Genomic DNA, 17,161 nt, shown 5'->3' with positions numbered 1-17,161 from the left:
TTTTAGTGTTTTCTCTTTTTTCCAGTCCATCTTTTAATTTTGTTTTGAAAAAATATCTGATATTATAGACATAGGCAGAAATGTATTAATAATCCACTCTTACATTTCTATGACAAACAACAATTCATGAGCCAAAAATGGGGGGAGAAGCTTATAAAACTAAATATGAAAATCTCAGCATAACTGCTGAACATAGAAAATACTTAAGAACACTTAAATTAAAAAATCATGATTGGATGATAAAGTATGTAGAAACTGAAAATTTACAAACTATTTAAAACTGGGAATTGCTGACTCCTCAGAAACTATACAGATGCATCATGGGGTGTTGGTGAGCATCAGAAAGGGACTCTGGATGAATCCAGAATGTTCTAGCTGCTCCAAATGCCACCTGTCTCCAAGGAAAGCCTGACATTGATTATATACTGAGCCAGGCTAACTCTAGCAGCAGATCTAATGATGGTAACCTGATGATCAGTAGATCCTTCCACTGAGGTTGCACTTTTGATCTGTGCCCTAGAAATTTGATGGAGCTCATTGATTTTGGCTCCCTCATGCCTGATTATGCAGCCAATCAAATCATTTGGAATGGTGAGTTCATGAGAAGTAGTTTGAGCAAATGCATTCAAACCTGCCTAGCAGCCTTTCACCTCTGGAGAGCCAGTGTTGTCATGGGTCATGGGAAAATGAGACTGTTGTTTTGCCAACTTGGGCAACTTGGTCAAATCTGGCTGTGGAATGGCAAACTGTCCTTGAATGGTATAAACCTCCGTGGGCCTCAACCCTGATCTGGAGGGACCACCTCTAGAGATGGTGTGGGGAAAGCTCTCACTGTCATTGCTTGTTCTGTACCTGTCCTGACCACCTGCAAAGATGACTGGAGAACTGGAGGGCTTTGGACAGCACTGAATGCTCACATTCTTTCGGGGTTGGGGGACTAAAACATGACCAAGCAGATCTGTTTGACACACTCAGTGATGAATTACAGAATGCCAGCAATAGTGATTGTCCACTCAGTTGATTTGGGGAGCATATCCACTGCCACCTAGACCCAAACCCCTCTACTCTTCTCTTTTTAATAAGTTAAAGGCTATTAGTTTTATAGTCAGCTCTGTGGAAATATTTCCCACTTTATAGAAGTATATATTCTTGTTTCTAATATTGAATAACATCTAGATAGCATAATACTGAATGAGTGATGAGAATATGATAGAAATTATTAGAGATTCCCGACCCCACATTTTGAAAAATTTCTCAAGAAAATGTTAAATAAAAAGGAGGACTTGGTAGTGATTTTATATTTATCTTTTTTTCCCTCACATTCTGAAATATATCTCTTTCTCTATCTCTATTTCTATCTCTGTATCTTCACTTACATTCCACTTTCTATCCCCACAATACTTCCCCTTTCCCCTCCTTCCTCCCTTTTCTTCTCTGAGTAGATTTGGGTCCCCAGGAAATCTCCCTACCTTGGTGTATCAAGTCCCTGACGGGCTAGGCACATCCTCTCCCACTGAGGTCAGACAAGGCAGCCCATGTAGGAGATCATATCCCACAGAAAGGCAACAGCTTTTGAGATAGCCCCCACTCTAGTTGTTCATGACCCACCTAAAGACCAAACTTTCTTCCGCTACATATGTGTGGAAAGGCCTAGGTCCAGCCTGTGTACATTCTTCGATTGGTGGTTCAGTCTCTTAGAGCCTTTGCAGCCATATGTGTTCTTTAGATGGTAGTTCAGTCTCTGAAGGTCCCCAAGAGTCCCGGTTAGTTAACTCTGTTGACCTTCTTATGGAGTTCCTATCCCTTTGACCTGTACTCCTTCCGCTATTCTTCCATAGGAGTCTCCAAGCTTCAGCCACTGTTTAGACATGGTTGTCAGAATCTGTCTGAGTCAGATGTTGGGTGGAGCTCTGAGGACAACTTGCTAGACTCCTTCCTGTCTGTAAGCATAACAGAACATCATTAATAATGTCAGGGATTGATGTTTGTCCATGGGATGGGTATCAAGTTGGGCTGGTTATTGGTTGGCCGTTCCTTCTGTATTTTTATCCTTTGAAAGAACTGAAGTTGTTCAAACTTAAGGGAGTTTTCCTAAGTTTAGATGATGGCCAGATGTTCCTTACTTGCAGACTAAACTAGTAGAAGTAGAGTCATTATAAAGGAACAATTGGAATTGCTCATGGATACAGCTCTCCACTCAGTGTCTATTGTCTTCTATTCCTCTATACCGGTTCTCTGATTGGGATTTTGATTGGAATATGGTGTGAGTCCAGTCTCCAATGTTAAATGTTGAGATTTAATATCCATTGTGAGGTATGGAGAAGAATGAACTTTAACTCAACTTGCATGTTTGAAACTAGGGTCTATGCGATATTTGGTGCATGGTACTCTAACTGGACTATGCCAGTCATATAAAGCTATCCTCAGATATAACTACCTTGAAATGGAATCCTGAGCCAAAAGTCAACCTCTAACTCATAACTCTTTGTAGCACTATATTCTCAGCAACAGAAAATTGACTGAGACACTCAGCAATTATTTTGTTGCTCTGCGTCTCACAGAGTCCAGAGTCACAGAAAGGCTATTCAAATCCCATTGTTTCAATATAACAGGCTTTATTTTGTTTCTTGAATGCCACTGTTTTCTTATTTCTCTATGCCATTTCCTTCAGAAATTTTTATATAATGTAAATGGTGATAAGCAATAGAATTAAATTTTGAATATTGTAAAACTATTCCCTGGAATATAGGGAACTTAAAATGTACCACAACACACAGTACCAAAGTGTACAAAGCTTTCATTAGCTGATGACTTTTTGTCTACTCCCTTTCTTTGAAAAAGCACAAACTTATCTGAAACTTTCTTCTATGTATCTTTAAATTAAAGTCTACTACTTGTACCTCTATAGAGACTTGCTTCTTTATCAAAAGTATCATGCTTTAGCATAGTTCTTATACATACTAAGTAGCTGGTTTGATTTTATTGTTCATATATATTAGGGGATACCTCTCTAATAACTAGTGACATTGTATAAGAACTAGGGATATGACACTGGAGAAAGATGATGAAGAAGAAACAGGATTGCACACAGGCAATTTATCTGGGTACTTATGATAGAAAACTAGTTCTGAGTGGCATCAAATCAAGGGGACACCTACAATTTGCATCAGATCGGGTATAAGATTCATCCTGGGCTGCTGTCAACTGGGCTGGTGTCAAAGATCTAGGCCATTCCTATTGTCATGATCTGGTTTTATGAACAAGTCATCCCTTTTCCTACCTATATTACTGAAAACTGTGATGGTTGGAATATGCTAATATTATAATAGTAGGAGCTATGTCCTTGTTGAAATAGGTGCAGAGCTGTTGAAGGAAGTGTGTCACTACGTAGGCAGGTTTTGCTGTCTCTTAGTGTCGAAACCTCACCCAGTGTGGAAGAATCCCCCCTCTTGGCAATCTGCAGAAAACAGTTTCCTTTGAGATGCCTTCAGATGCAGAAGTAGAACGCGTTGCCTCTACCACCATGTCTTCCTGTCATAATGATAATGGCCTGAACCTCTGAACCTGTATACCAGCCCCAAACAAATGTTTGCCTGTATAAAACTTGCCTTGGGAATGGTGTGTCTTCACAACGATAAAACCCTAACTTAAACAGAAATTATGCAGGAAGAACTGATTGTTGGTATGACAAGGCCTTTACAACTGTTAAAATGCAGCAACTTTTAAAATGTAGTGTAGCTAAAATTGTGCTAAGCCTAACACAAAATAAGTCAAATATACTCTTCTTTTAAAATGTTCCTAAAGCCTGTGAGGGCTTAGTAATAAGTTGTGTGTTTTAAATTATCTGACTGTATTAAGATATCTAGTGTCCATAGCAACACTTGAGACACACATATGAAGAGAGACATAGAAGAATTATCCAAATAAAAGTGTCCCTTTTTAACTTTAAGAACACACCACCCTAAAAATAAACCAAACAAACTCTAAAACCCTCAACTTAGCATTTCTCTATAAGAGGACAAGGCAAGACAGAGTATTAATTTGGATGTTTATATATGTCATTTTGTGTGTGACATCAGAGTGGACAAACATTCTGTATTGATTGTAGGTCATGTTTCAGGGAAAATATCAACAGAAGAATGATTTTCCTTAAATGAGGTGGGTGAGGTGGGTGTCATGTAGGTACCCTCTGTAGACCGGGTAGTAGAGTGTGGTATTATTTCTTAGCTTAGTATCCTATCAGAGAAAGTATACCTCCTACACACCAGACTTCCCCTATCTAAGCAGTCAGACAGTCACAGGACTAGAAAGGTGCTTTACGATATCTTGCAAGTTGTCATGTACAGTCATTGATCTTGAATTAGAGGACCGTTGCCTTGCGCTATGGGAAGGATTGTGAAAAATAATGGCGGCAACGATGGCAAGTCAGCTTGCCACTGTCCTCTCTCAAGTCACTCTCCTTCTCCCCTGAGGCTTTCCTGCCCTGACTCGACTTCCATGCCTCCCATCCTGACTGTGAGATAACTGATCACTTCTCTTTCCTCTTCCAGCCTCACAAAGTCCGAGCTAGAGATGCTCACTTGGCACCTTGCTCTTCCCCTTTCACAACTAAGTTAGACATAACAAGTGTGATGCAGGTGGTATCCCTTCTGCTCATTTCGTTATAGGCACAGCAGCAGCAGGTGAATAGAAAGATTTTATAATGCAAAAGAGCAATTATTTGTGTGCACTATTATTGCTTATGAACTTTTATGAATTATTTTTTTATTAGATATTTTCTTCATTTACAATTCAAATGCTATCCCCTTTCCTAGTCTCCTCTCTGAAAATCCCCTATACCCTCCCCCTTCCTCCTGCTCCCCAACCCACCCACTCCCACTTCCTGGCCCTGGCATTCCCCTGTACTGGGGGCATAGAATCTTAGCAATACCAAGGGCCTCTCCTCGCATTGATGTGGGCACTATTATTAAAAAGCATGGTACTATTGACAGCAAGACAATGACGCTTTCCTTTTATCTCTACATTATTTGTTCTCTTACTTCTAATTTTTATACTTTTGAGATTATAATATAATTATATTAATGTGATTTCTCATTTCTCAAACACCTTAGCTTTCTTTCAAATTTAAGACTTCTATTTTCACTAATTATTACTGCATGCATATATGTTTATACACATGCATTGCTAACTATAACCTCTCAGTCTGTATAATATATGTATGATTTCAGAAGTAACATCCATAAAGTCTTATTAACATGACACCAACATGAATATGGGCTGAACAAGGGCAATAAGAATAGATAAGCTAAGATGGGAAAAAGACTCAATCTTATACAAAGTACTGCAGATAAATAAGCAAAATTGAAAGAAAAAAATGTCTTCCCTAATATCTCCACGTATTTTTAAAATCCAGACTTCGATAATAAGAGACAAAATGCAATAGATATATACTGTCTGAGTCTGGATTGATTTGTTTAAGGTGATATATACTTCCACTCATTATTGCGACAAATCACATGCTTTTTATTCTTGTAAATGACTGAGTAATATACAACTCATAAATATACACCCACTTATATATGTCATATTTTTATGTATTTATGAGATCACAGGCCAAAAGCATAGTATGACCCTTGTGAACAGTGTTGTGATAAATGTCGTTATGCAGTTTTCTAATTATATGTTGTCTTTATTTTCCTCAGATAACTAGCCCCATTTTAAAGAGATGCAACATATGATATTTTAATTTCTAGGTTTTCAATGAACACTCATAATTAAATACATGGTGGATAATTTACATTTCTATCAATAGGATAAAAAAAATCTCTCTTTCTCTCCACACCCTTGTTAGCATTTATTATTTATTTTCTTTATGATAGCCATTTTAATTGGAGCAAATGGAATCTCAGTGTAGTTTTGATTTGAATTTCTATGATGATTAAAGATTTTTGAATATCTTTCATTGAATATTGGTCATTTATGTATAGCTTTTGTTTTGAAAAATATGAGCATGATACTGACTAGATATTACAGATCTATAACCATGGATAAAAATCTAGGGAATAAACTCAGGGTAGTTATGTAGGAAACAGGAGACAGTTAAAGTCTTCCTAAAATCTAAAACCCAAGATCCAAAGCAAGCGAACTCTAGAGGAAAATGTTAGCATTGGCATATGATTGCTAGAGAGGATGAGTCAGAGGAAAATGTTAAGAGATAGATTCAGACTGATTCCATAAATATGACATTTGATTTGGGATATACAGGACAAAAGCTAGCAGTGTAGTCTGTAGTAAGACTTAATCACAGTTATGGAGAAGCTGACACCATGCATGATGCTTAACATTCATGATGCCCATCTGTTCTAGATGGTCAGTTTCACTGTAATTCTCAGAACTTTCTAGTCACATTTGTGGATAGATATTATTTAAATATTTAATCATTTAGTTTTGACACAGAATATCTTATTTTCTCCATATATTGGGACTGAAATTTTGGAGGGTATAGTCTGAACTGAATTCTGTGGTGCCAAATTGCCCTGGCTGTTGTTGATTGCATTTTTACCCTGGTTTCTACTCATTTGGGGTTGTGGTTATTACAGGCTTAGGTGTTGATTTATGTGTTTATCTTTTTAGTTGGGCAGTTTTTGTCTGTTTTCCTCTTGGTTTGTTTCCTCTCTGATCTTCTGAGCTGTGTGTCCTGGGGTTCAGGTGTTCCTCGGGACTTCATGTCCACTAAGGTGTCTCCACTTCAATTTTTGTGGTCTTGGTGACATCAGGGGTTTTAAGTGCTAATCTTATCTTTGAGGTCCTGAATACCTTTGTGTCCTTTGATATTCTGGATACCTGCTTGGTCTCAGGGGTTCCTAGTACAGTGTGTTTCCAATAAAGCAAAAGTCTGATGCTAAAGTTATGGGCTAAAATATGGAGACCAGGGGAATGAGTCCTGTTGGCAGATGTTGGTCAGACATGTTTTAATTAATTGATTTAATTCATTTATATCCCAAATGCTGCCCCCTACAAGCATCCCACTCACAGTGTCTCCCATTCCCTCTGCTTTTCCTCTGAGAGCGTAGGGCCTCATGGTATCTCCCACCCTGGTACATCAAATCTGTGCAGGGTTAGGCACATTCTTTCCCACTGAGGCCAGAGAAGGCAGCCTTGTTTGTTAATAGATTCTGCAGTCAGGCAACAGCTTTAGGAACAGTTCCCTCTCCAGTTGATGGGGGACTCACATAAAGACTAAGCTGCATGTCTGCTATGTATATTCCAAGGGCCTCGATCCAGCCTCTGCATACTCTCTAGGTGATGGCTCAGTTTCTGATATCTACCAGAGGTCCCGGTTAGATGATTCTGTTGGTCTTCTGTAGTGTTCCTAATTCTTAGAGCCTTATACCCTTTCTCCAACTTTTCCATAAGACTCCCTGAACTCTGACCAATGTTTGGCTGTGATATCTTCTTCTAATTCAGTCAGCTGCAGGGTAGAACCTCTCCTATGACAGTTATACCAGGCTCTTGTCTGTAAGCATAACAGAATATCATTAGTAGTATCAGGGATTGGTGCCTGCCCATGTGATGAGTCTTGTGTCGGGCCAGTTATTGGTTGTCCATTCCTTCAGTCTCTGCTCCATCTTAGTCCTTGTATTTCTTTTATGCAGGACAAATTTTGGGTGGAAGAAGTTGTGTGTCTGTTGGTGTCTTTGTCCCTCCACTAGATGTCATGCCTGGCTATAAGTGGTAGCCTCTTTAGTTTCCATATACCAACTCTTTGCATCTTAGCTAAGGTCACCTGAACTGATCCCTGGGCACTTTCCTATCATAGGTCTCTGAGTCTTCCTAGAGATTCTGTCCCCTTGCCCCCAGCAGCTACAGATTTCTATTTATTTTCCTGGACCTCTGGCCCTGTCTACTGTCTCACCCCTGATTCTGACCACCCCATATTCCCCTCTCCCATCCTACTCACACTGAGTAACCTCCCTTCCTCTGCCTCCCATGACTATTTTATTCCCACTTCTAAATGAGATTCAAGCATCCTCACTTGGGCCTTCATACTTGTTTAACTTCTTTGAGTATGTGGCAAAGTATTTACATCTTTGTGTATGTCAGATATCCTGAACTTTATGGCTAATATTTACTTAGCAGTGAGTACATACCAAGCATTTCTTTTTGGGTCTGGGTTAACTCACTCAGGATAATAGTTTCTAGTCCTATCAATTTGCCTGGTATATTCATGATCCTCTTGTTTTTAATAGCTGAGTAGTATTCCATTGTGTAAATGAACCACATTTCATGCATCCATTCTTCTGTGGAGGGACATCTGGGTTGCTTCCAGTTTCTGGCTATTACAAATAAAGCTGCTACAAACATAGTTGATTAAGTGTCTTTGTAGTATGGTGGAGCCTCTTTTGGGTATCTGCCCAGGAGTTGTATATAGCTGAGTTTTCAAGTTGAAATATTTCTAATTTTATGAGAAATTACCAGATTGATTTCCAGAGTGTTTGTGTAAGTTTGTAATCCCCCTAGTAATGGAAGAGTGTTCCTCTTCATCCACACTCTTGCCAACATTTGCTGTATTTGAGATTTTGATCTTAGCCATTATGATTGTTTAAGGTAGAACCTCAGGTTCATTTTGATTTACATCTTCGTGATGACTAATATTTTATATCATTTGTGGATACTGTGAAGGATATTGTTTCCAGAAATTGTTTCTCAGCCCTTTTATCATTTGTATGAAGGAAGGCTGTCTTAGTTAGGGTTTTACTGCTATGAACAGACACCATGACCAAGGCAAGTCTTATAAAAAACAACATTTACTTGGGGTTGGCTTACAGGTTCAGAGGTTTAGTCCATTATCATCAAGGTGGGAGCATGGCAGTATCCAGGNAGACATGGTGCAGGCAGAGCTGAGAGTTCTATGTCTTCATCCAAAGGCTGCTAATGGAAGACTTGACTTCCAGGCAACTAGGGTGAGAATCTTAAGCCCACACCCACAGTGACACACCTACTCCAACCAGGTCTCATCTATTCCAACAAGGCCATACCTCCAAATGGTGCCACTCCCTGGTCCAAGAATATACAAACCATCACAAGGTTTATTGCTATCTTTGAGTTAATTTTGTATCTAGCCACTTTGCTGATGTTGTTTATCAGTTGCAGGAAACTTTTGGGGTTGTTTTCTATACTTTCATATCATCCATGAATAGTGGTTGGACCTTAAGAAATGTTATCAGAAAGTGGGTGGTGTTTTTCCTGGGATCTGGGAAAGCAGAAGTTTTTTTTTTTTTTTTTTTTTTTTTGCCAAAGTCATGAGCTGGAATCCAAAGCTGTAGTTTCTTATGTTGATCTCTTTCTGTGTTTAAATGTTGCAATAAGAATTCATGCTTAATCCTCAACTTAACTCTAAAAAACTATCCTTTTAAGTAGATGTCATTATAATCCTCATTAAAAAAAAATACAATCTAGCATCAGCCAACTTCAGTAACTTAGCCAGAATTACATAATTGTCATATGGTTATATCCTAGGGAGAGCAATTCACTTAGCTTTTAGAGAAATGTTAAACAAACCGCTCACAAATGCCACTAAACTGTGTACTCTTAACAATGAAGATCATTTTCATATCTACATTGTTGAATTTTATCTTACACAAATATGTTCAGTAAATAAATGAGTTTCCTATGAAATTAAAGTGGATAAAAACTGAATTGCCTGAATAACTGTTTTGTTTTCAAGTTACCTTCAAGGCAGTTTTAAATATTTATTTGTTTTATTCTTATTAAACATAATTTTTCATATCTATGCAAAACAGAAAAGTAAGTCCTGGGTAGATAACTAAAGTAAAGATGATCTTTCCTGCCCTTGCCACCCTAAATTATAATTGCAATTTACTTGAGAATTACCCACACAGAGGTTGCTGGTGGACTCTGAGCGAGGTGTCCAGCTTAGTGTCCCTGTGATGCTCCGTTCTTCGCACCACTGCTGAGTAAATGTAATCCTGATTTGTCCTGTTTTCCATGTATACTCCAATTTATACCTGAGGTCAGTTAGTTTAATTACTTGGAACACTGCAGTTCACACAGTTTAGTTCCATGTGACAATCTCCATTATATGCCCTTAAAAAAAAAAAAAAAAGTCCTGGCTAATGGACCCATCACAGTCTATGTGGAAAGTTTAGCTTATCTCTGTTTTTCTTTCAATTTTGGATGTTTATATTTGGTCATGAAAATAATCCTGAGAAGGAATAATGAATGCTGATGTTAAAAGAATCTTATATTTAAAGACTTTGCTCATTCTGTTTTAATTGCCAAAAATGCAGTATTTCCGGGTATGTTTATTGCTATTCAATGCAATAGGAAACAGCCAGCAGAGTAGTTGATTTATAGGATCAGAGTGGACACGAGAAGTATCAGTACCTGCCAAAATTATAATCTACTACAAACAGCTTGCTGTTTTCCGCTCCATCTAAGGAAAATACTGCAGGCAAGGGAGATGCTAGATCAATGGGAATACAAGTGGGTCAGTGTGTAATGGATTAGAACTCTTTGTTTAATCTTCAGAAGACGACTTTATTCCGTGTAGTAATTATGTTAGAAGTCTCCTGTGAATAGCTCTATTAATAGGCTTAATTCAAAAGCTGATGGAGGTAGTGACTTTGGGCAAAATCACAATAGAACCTATAACCAATTATTTTGACACATTTTCAAGGTCAAGTAATAAATAGAAAATATTTTCATCATATTAAAAGCTACCACTCAGACCGGTATATATTATGTTATCTACAGAAGGATATTATACGTAAGCAGTATAGAGCTACAAGCAGTAGAGAAGTAAACTATAAGCAGAGCAACCATACATTATATAGCTCAAGCATAACATTTGGCTATTAATGTATTATTTCTGAGATAATAGACAAAAACAAGTACATTCTTCCACAAACAGAAAAGTGTTGTTGCTCAATTATGCACAACTTTCCCCCCATAAGATATCATTGTAAACTGCAAATGTTGTGACATAAGCATGCCAATATTGAGTATTTTTATAAGTGTGACTGGTAATCACTTTATAATTACCTACCGATATTCATAGACGGTAAGATTCTGATTTCTCCTCTATCATTCCCTTACTGACATCTGCACACACATCTGTCTATGTATTTTCACAACAATAGGGAAAACTCATTTGCTCCTGTTTTATGTTCAGTGCTGTAGCTTTTTCTCATATCATCCTTGCTCTCATGACCTGGTGTTTGCTGTGTTTTCTGGCATCTTGTCTCATTTGAAGATATTCTAAACCAGTGGGGTTTTCAGGTCAACTAAGTCTTGGATCTGACAGAGGCATTCCAATGTCTTCAGTGTTTTGTTGCCACACCAGAGAAAACAGGAAGAGTCTAGGGCCTGTCATTTGCTCTATTGAAGATAGTGTATCTTTGACCCTTTACCAAGTAGAAAGCAGATTTTTCCCAAAATAACTTCTTTCCTAAATGTAAATATTTTTCCTTCATTTAGTGTTTCTATCCATATATTTACTGTATCATTCAATTTTAACTAAAAAGCTGTAATAGTTAAAAAAAAAAAACAGCCAGAAAGAAACTTTGAATTTCGTTTACTTTTTATTTGTAAAGATTTGTTTAGTGTTCCTGAATTAGTATATTTTATTTTCCTTCATTTATTTATTTATTCATTCACTTTACATTCTGATCACAGACCCCTCCCTCCTCTCCTCCCTGTTCCACCCTCACACCCCTATTCCCTCCTCCCGTTTCCCCTGAGCAGGGAAGGCTCCCAATGGGTGCCAACCCACCCTGGCACATCAAGTCACACCTAGGCCAGATAAGGCAGCCAGCTAGGGGAAGAGGATCCAAAGGTGAGAAAGAGAGTCAGAACCAGCACCTTCTTAAATTATTTGGGAACTCACATGGAGTCCCTGCTGCACATCAGCTATATGTGTAGAGGGGTCTAGGTCCAACCGATGAATGCTCGTTAGTTGGTGGTTCAGTCACTGTGAATCCCCATGAGCTCAGGTTAGTTGGCTCTGTAGGTATTCTTGTGGTATCCTTGGCCCTCCAGCTCCTTTAATCCTTCTACTCTTCCACAAGAATCCTCGTGATCCACCTAATGTTTGCCTGTGGGTCTCTGCATCTGTTTCTATCAGCTGCTGGATGAAGCCTCTCAGAGGATAGTTATGTAAGGTTCATATCCACAAGTATAATACAGTATCATAAATATGTTAGGTGCTGGCTCGCTCCCATGAGATGGGTCTCAACTTGAGCCAGTCATTGATTGCTCATATTCTTAACCTCTGCTTCATCTTTATCCCTATACACCTTGTAGGAAAAAATTGGGGATGAAGGTTTTGTGGGTACGTTGGTGTCCCCCCTCCTCCACTGTAAGTCCTGCCTGAATACATGAGGTGGCCACATCCTCTATATCACACATAGGTGTTTCAACTAGGGTAACCCTATAGACTCATGGGAGCTTCCCCCATTCTAGACCTCCAACTAATCCCAGAGATGCTCCCCAAACGTATTTCCCTTCTCCTTCTCCTTCTCCTCTGCCCAACCCTGTTCCCAATACCCAAAAGGAGAAGTTAAATTAAGTTTTGAAAAATGTATTCAAATATATGATTCAATTTGAATCACCAAGTTTTCATGAAAATGCGATTATATAAATAATTTAAAGGTAAACAATACCATAGTAACTGATGGATTTGGATGAGAGTAGTAAGCTATAACATTCAAAAACCTTTTCTCCTAGGTAGAACTATAAACGTTCCATGCACATGTACATATTTTATACTAGCAAACTTAGATCACTCAAAGTGTAATCCTTATGCAAATAATATTTTATCTCTTAGAAGAACCAGCCATATAAGTTAGATAAATTAAATTGTGTTTGTGGTAAAATAAGACTGAGTGAAAAACTTAATCTCTTCCTCCCTTCTCTCTCTCTCTCTCTCTCTCTCTCTCTCTCTCTCTCTCTATATATATATATATATATATATATATATATATATATATATATATACCATATATACCTTAATCATATTTAAAGACATATTCCATAAAATATATTTTTTTCTGGGTTTGGTTTCAAATGTCCATGTCATATGGTTACTACCTGTAACCCTGTCTCCAGGGACATCCAATCCCTCTGCTTTTCTGTTCTCCATGAGTCCTTGCACTCATATAATATTCATATACACACACTCACATAAACATATGCAAAGTTCAAATAAAATACAATTTAATATTTACTAAAGAGAACATTCAAAATAATTTTAAGCTTCATATGTTTAATTTTTGATATATTTAATGTATTCAACATTTATATAGAAAGAGCAAAAGGGAAACAATAAAAGTATGGAGACCATTTTCACTTGCTTGCCTCCTACCTAAATGCTGAGCTCAAAAATGCCAAAATCATTTTTACAAATTAAGAGAGGCATGAAATATGAAAAATCAAATATAATATAGAATCTTTTAAAAAATCAGAAATAACATATGAGTGTCATATCTAAGACAAAAATACTCTTATTTACTTCATGGTTTACTTAAGTTAAACTCATTGTGATATAACTTGAAGCCGCATGCTTCATATTGTGAAGTAGGTTTAATAATGTTTTAAGACTAGATCTTAAAAGAAAAGAAATTCTATGTCTGTGTAATTTTTCTGATGATCTTGTTCTTTTGCTTATGAAAGAAACAACTGTTCACTTGGCCCAGATATTTTTATGAGTAATCTTCCGTTATCTTAGTATTTCTAGAAACATCTGGTTATTTAGAAGCTGAACTCAGATGGGCCAAATGCCAGTGTGAAGAATATAGAACGTGTTTAGCTTTGTGATATTATTGTGTAGTAATTTATGCATACATACCAAGATTCTATGCTCAAGTGAGACCAAACTCAAGAACTGAACAGTTTAATTGAGTTTGTGCAAACCAGTTCAATTATAATTTGGCCCAAATGTTTAATTAAAGTAAATGGTGGAGTTAAAATAAAACCATTGGAATGAAAAGATGGCTCATTAACTGATGTTATACTCAAACTAATATAATTTTTAAATGTATGATTATTATTCTCCTAACTATAACATGAACATGAAGAATGTTTCATTAAATTCTATAGCATGAGTCCTAAGAGGATAGTAGCTAGCTATATGTGTTAATTATAACACTGTTTTCTGCTTAAAGAAGAACTCTTTTCCTTCATGTACTATAGTAAGTATATATTGTATTAGAATTATTATATTAATATGTAATTATTGCATTATTATACATAATTTGTAAATATTTGATTTAATTTTCTTTGTATAGTGAATGTTTATTTATTTGAAAAGAGAATAACCCAAAAGAAAGAGTTTTGAAAAGTATTACCAATTGAGAAGTATATACAATTTTCATTGACTTAGAAGCTAACAGTTTGGGTTGCTACAGTGTGGAGATGTTACAAGACAAGAGACATGGCTCCAATAAAAGGCAAAATCTGTAACTGAAATAAATAAGCTTTCATGTGTTTCCTTATTTCTAGTTCCCTTTTGGTGACTGCAGCTTCACATGCAGTGGGGTGCTTTCTGGAGAGAATCAGGACCTCTGTGAGCTTGCAAGATTTCCTAGCAAACATCAAGAAATTCAGCTTTCCCACAGTTGGGAGGGACAATCTGACATTTCTTGTCAGATAATTGGCTGTCTGATTAATTACATAAATTATTCAGATAAAAAGGAAGAAAGTTTTGTTTGAGTACCACAGATCAGATATGATGAGATAACATGGCTTATTGTAGACTACTTCCTTCAATTCCTAGACTCATGTAACTTCTGTGGAATCATCAAACTTAAATCCTTGTTAGTGCCTAAGTAAAATATTAAGGCCTTGATGGAATGTTAAGGTCTACATGAAATGTTATGGCCTAGGTAATAGTTACATGTCTAGCCTGGCATTTTAAGGAATCTTTCTCACATGTCTCTGCTGTTACTAGGGAAGTTTCTAAAGTCAAGTTCATTACATATTCTGTTATATCTGTGCCCTTGGAAACCAATCAGGATACAACCCAGTAGAACTGCTTTGTACAATAAGCTTGGAATAGAACCAAATACGCAATAGTACTTCCTGCACCTGTGTATCAGCCTGTATGGTATAAGCTGCCCCTGAGATGGACCCCAACATAAGAGAGACACCAGCATCAATATAAAAAACTATTTGGAATAAGACTTCCATTTTGAGTAGTGGTTGAATAGTTTAAGCTTCTAAGACCTGCCTAAAATTCTAACAAATAAAAAATACTTCTATGCTAATATACATTCTGCTTCTTAATAAAGCTCTTCTAACATGTAGAGTCCACATTCATTGAATTTATTTCCTTTTGAATTTGAAGAACCGGTTTTCGCTGTTCACATTGATGGAGATGTGTAATCCACTCAGTTTTTCTGTGGCACTGCTGACTGGAAACACAGGAAACATCAACACATCAAGTATTTATAGTACATCTGGAAGGAGCAGCCACTCCCTTGGTTACTTCTCAATTATTAATGCAGTGCCCATAATGAGCTAGAATTTTAGTGAGATCAAGCTCCCATTCTCACTCGAAGCAAGCTAAGTGGAAACGTGTTTACACTTGCTTATGTGAACCTCGAAGCCTTGCAATGGGCCATGCTATGTTACAAGCTATGATATTCCACCCAAATGAAGGCAAACTGTCATTTGTATCATAATTTTCAGGCTTTGGTGGCATGCTGCAGTCACCTCTCTTAGAGAGGCATTCTTTCTTAGCCTGCAGCTCACTGTGGGGGTTAGGTCTTTCAAAGCTACCAGGTGGTTAAACTCTATTGCCAAAGTCGAGAAGGACAGATAGGCTCAGCAGTAGAGACTCTGCTAATAATTTGTTTCACAGTTAGTGGATTCTGGAAATAAATTTCTTAAATTTCACAAATAAAAATGTTTTGATTGACATGCTCCTTATTGAAGTTCCATAAAATATGAGAATATTTTGATGGTATATAAGGTTTATATCTTATTAGAATATAAAAATTAGTTATTTTTAGGAATCTAAAGTACATATGTGTTTAAAATTAGCATTTATATACATAAGATTCATAGCTTATATTTACATATGTATAATGCTTACTCACATATTGTATATTTGTGAAGATATTTATATAATACATATATATATAATATATATGTGTAAATATATACATATATAGATAGAAAATACATATATTTTATAGGTATATATATGTGTGTATATATATTTTTTACAAATATATAAAGTATATTCAGTGTGGTGCTTGAACCCTATCATCATTAAACATATACATGCATAAGTGCATTTATTTGGGTTCTGATTTAATCAGGTTCATAGACAGTCAAACAATAAAAGAGTTGGTACTTAGGTCTTATTGAATATGAGCTTACTTTCTACCATTCATAGTGCATTGTTTGGAAGCTAAAAGACACATGCTCTATTAGAGAATTGCTTTTATTTATCACCTAGGAACATAAATCTTCATGTGTAGGTAGTGTATTTTTCTTATTATTACCTCCACATCACTTTTTTCTTCTTCACATTTCCCCTGTCACACATGAACATTCTTGCAGGGCAGTGGGTGTGGGGGAAAGAGGGAGTGGGAAAAACCCTCATCCTGCCAGAGTCTCAGTGCTCTGGGCAAGCACACATGGAAGGACTGAGGCATGCTTTCCACTTGGCCCTGGGTGGGTGTCTGGCTGTGTGAAGCCACTGGACTCCAGCTCAGCGGGTGGTGGGTAAGGGGGAGTCATAGGTTTCAGGTTCTCAACCTCAGGCATCCCAGACACCACTGGACATTGTAAAAGAGCCGAGAACAGAATGGTGGCCCCAGGGCATAACTCAGTCAGCCCCAGGGTCAAAGGGAGGAGAGGGGGGGCACTGGACAGTTCCCATGGGGGCAACAGTCCTTGGTAGGGTCTGTGGCTTGAGCACAGGAAGGCCTTCCAGTGGGAAGTTAGATTCCATCATTCAAGCACTGTGGGCCTTGATGAGCAGAGCTGGTCTGTGGTTTGAGAGCTTTATTGTAGAAAAGAAGGGAGAAAGAGAGAAGGTAGAAGGAAGGAAAGAGGCTGGCCATGCCATGTGGAAAGAGGGGGAAAGAGAGAGCAAGAAAGAGAGAGAGAGAGAGAGAGAGAGAGAGAGAGA

The 17,161-nt window shown here is 37.4% G+C and overlaps 1 pseudogene; it reads right to left on the bottom strand.

Annotated features, from left to right (window-relative positions):
- Nucleotides 1-371: 371 nt before the first annotated feature.
- LOC110324025 overlaps nt 372-17,161 on the bottom strand; it is a 17,156-nt pseudogene continuing 366 nt past the window's right edge.

Source organism: Mus pahari, chromosome 7 (assembly GCF_900095145.1).
Source record: "Mus pahari chromosome 7, PAHARI_EIJ_v1.1, whole genome shotgun sequence".
Lineage (NCBI taxonomy): Eukaryota > Metazoa > Chordata > Mammalia > Rodentia > Muridae > Mus > Mus pahari.
The sequence above is the reverse complement of the archived record's forward strand: the minus strand, read 5'-3'. Positions and strand labels throughout refer to the sequence as shown.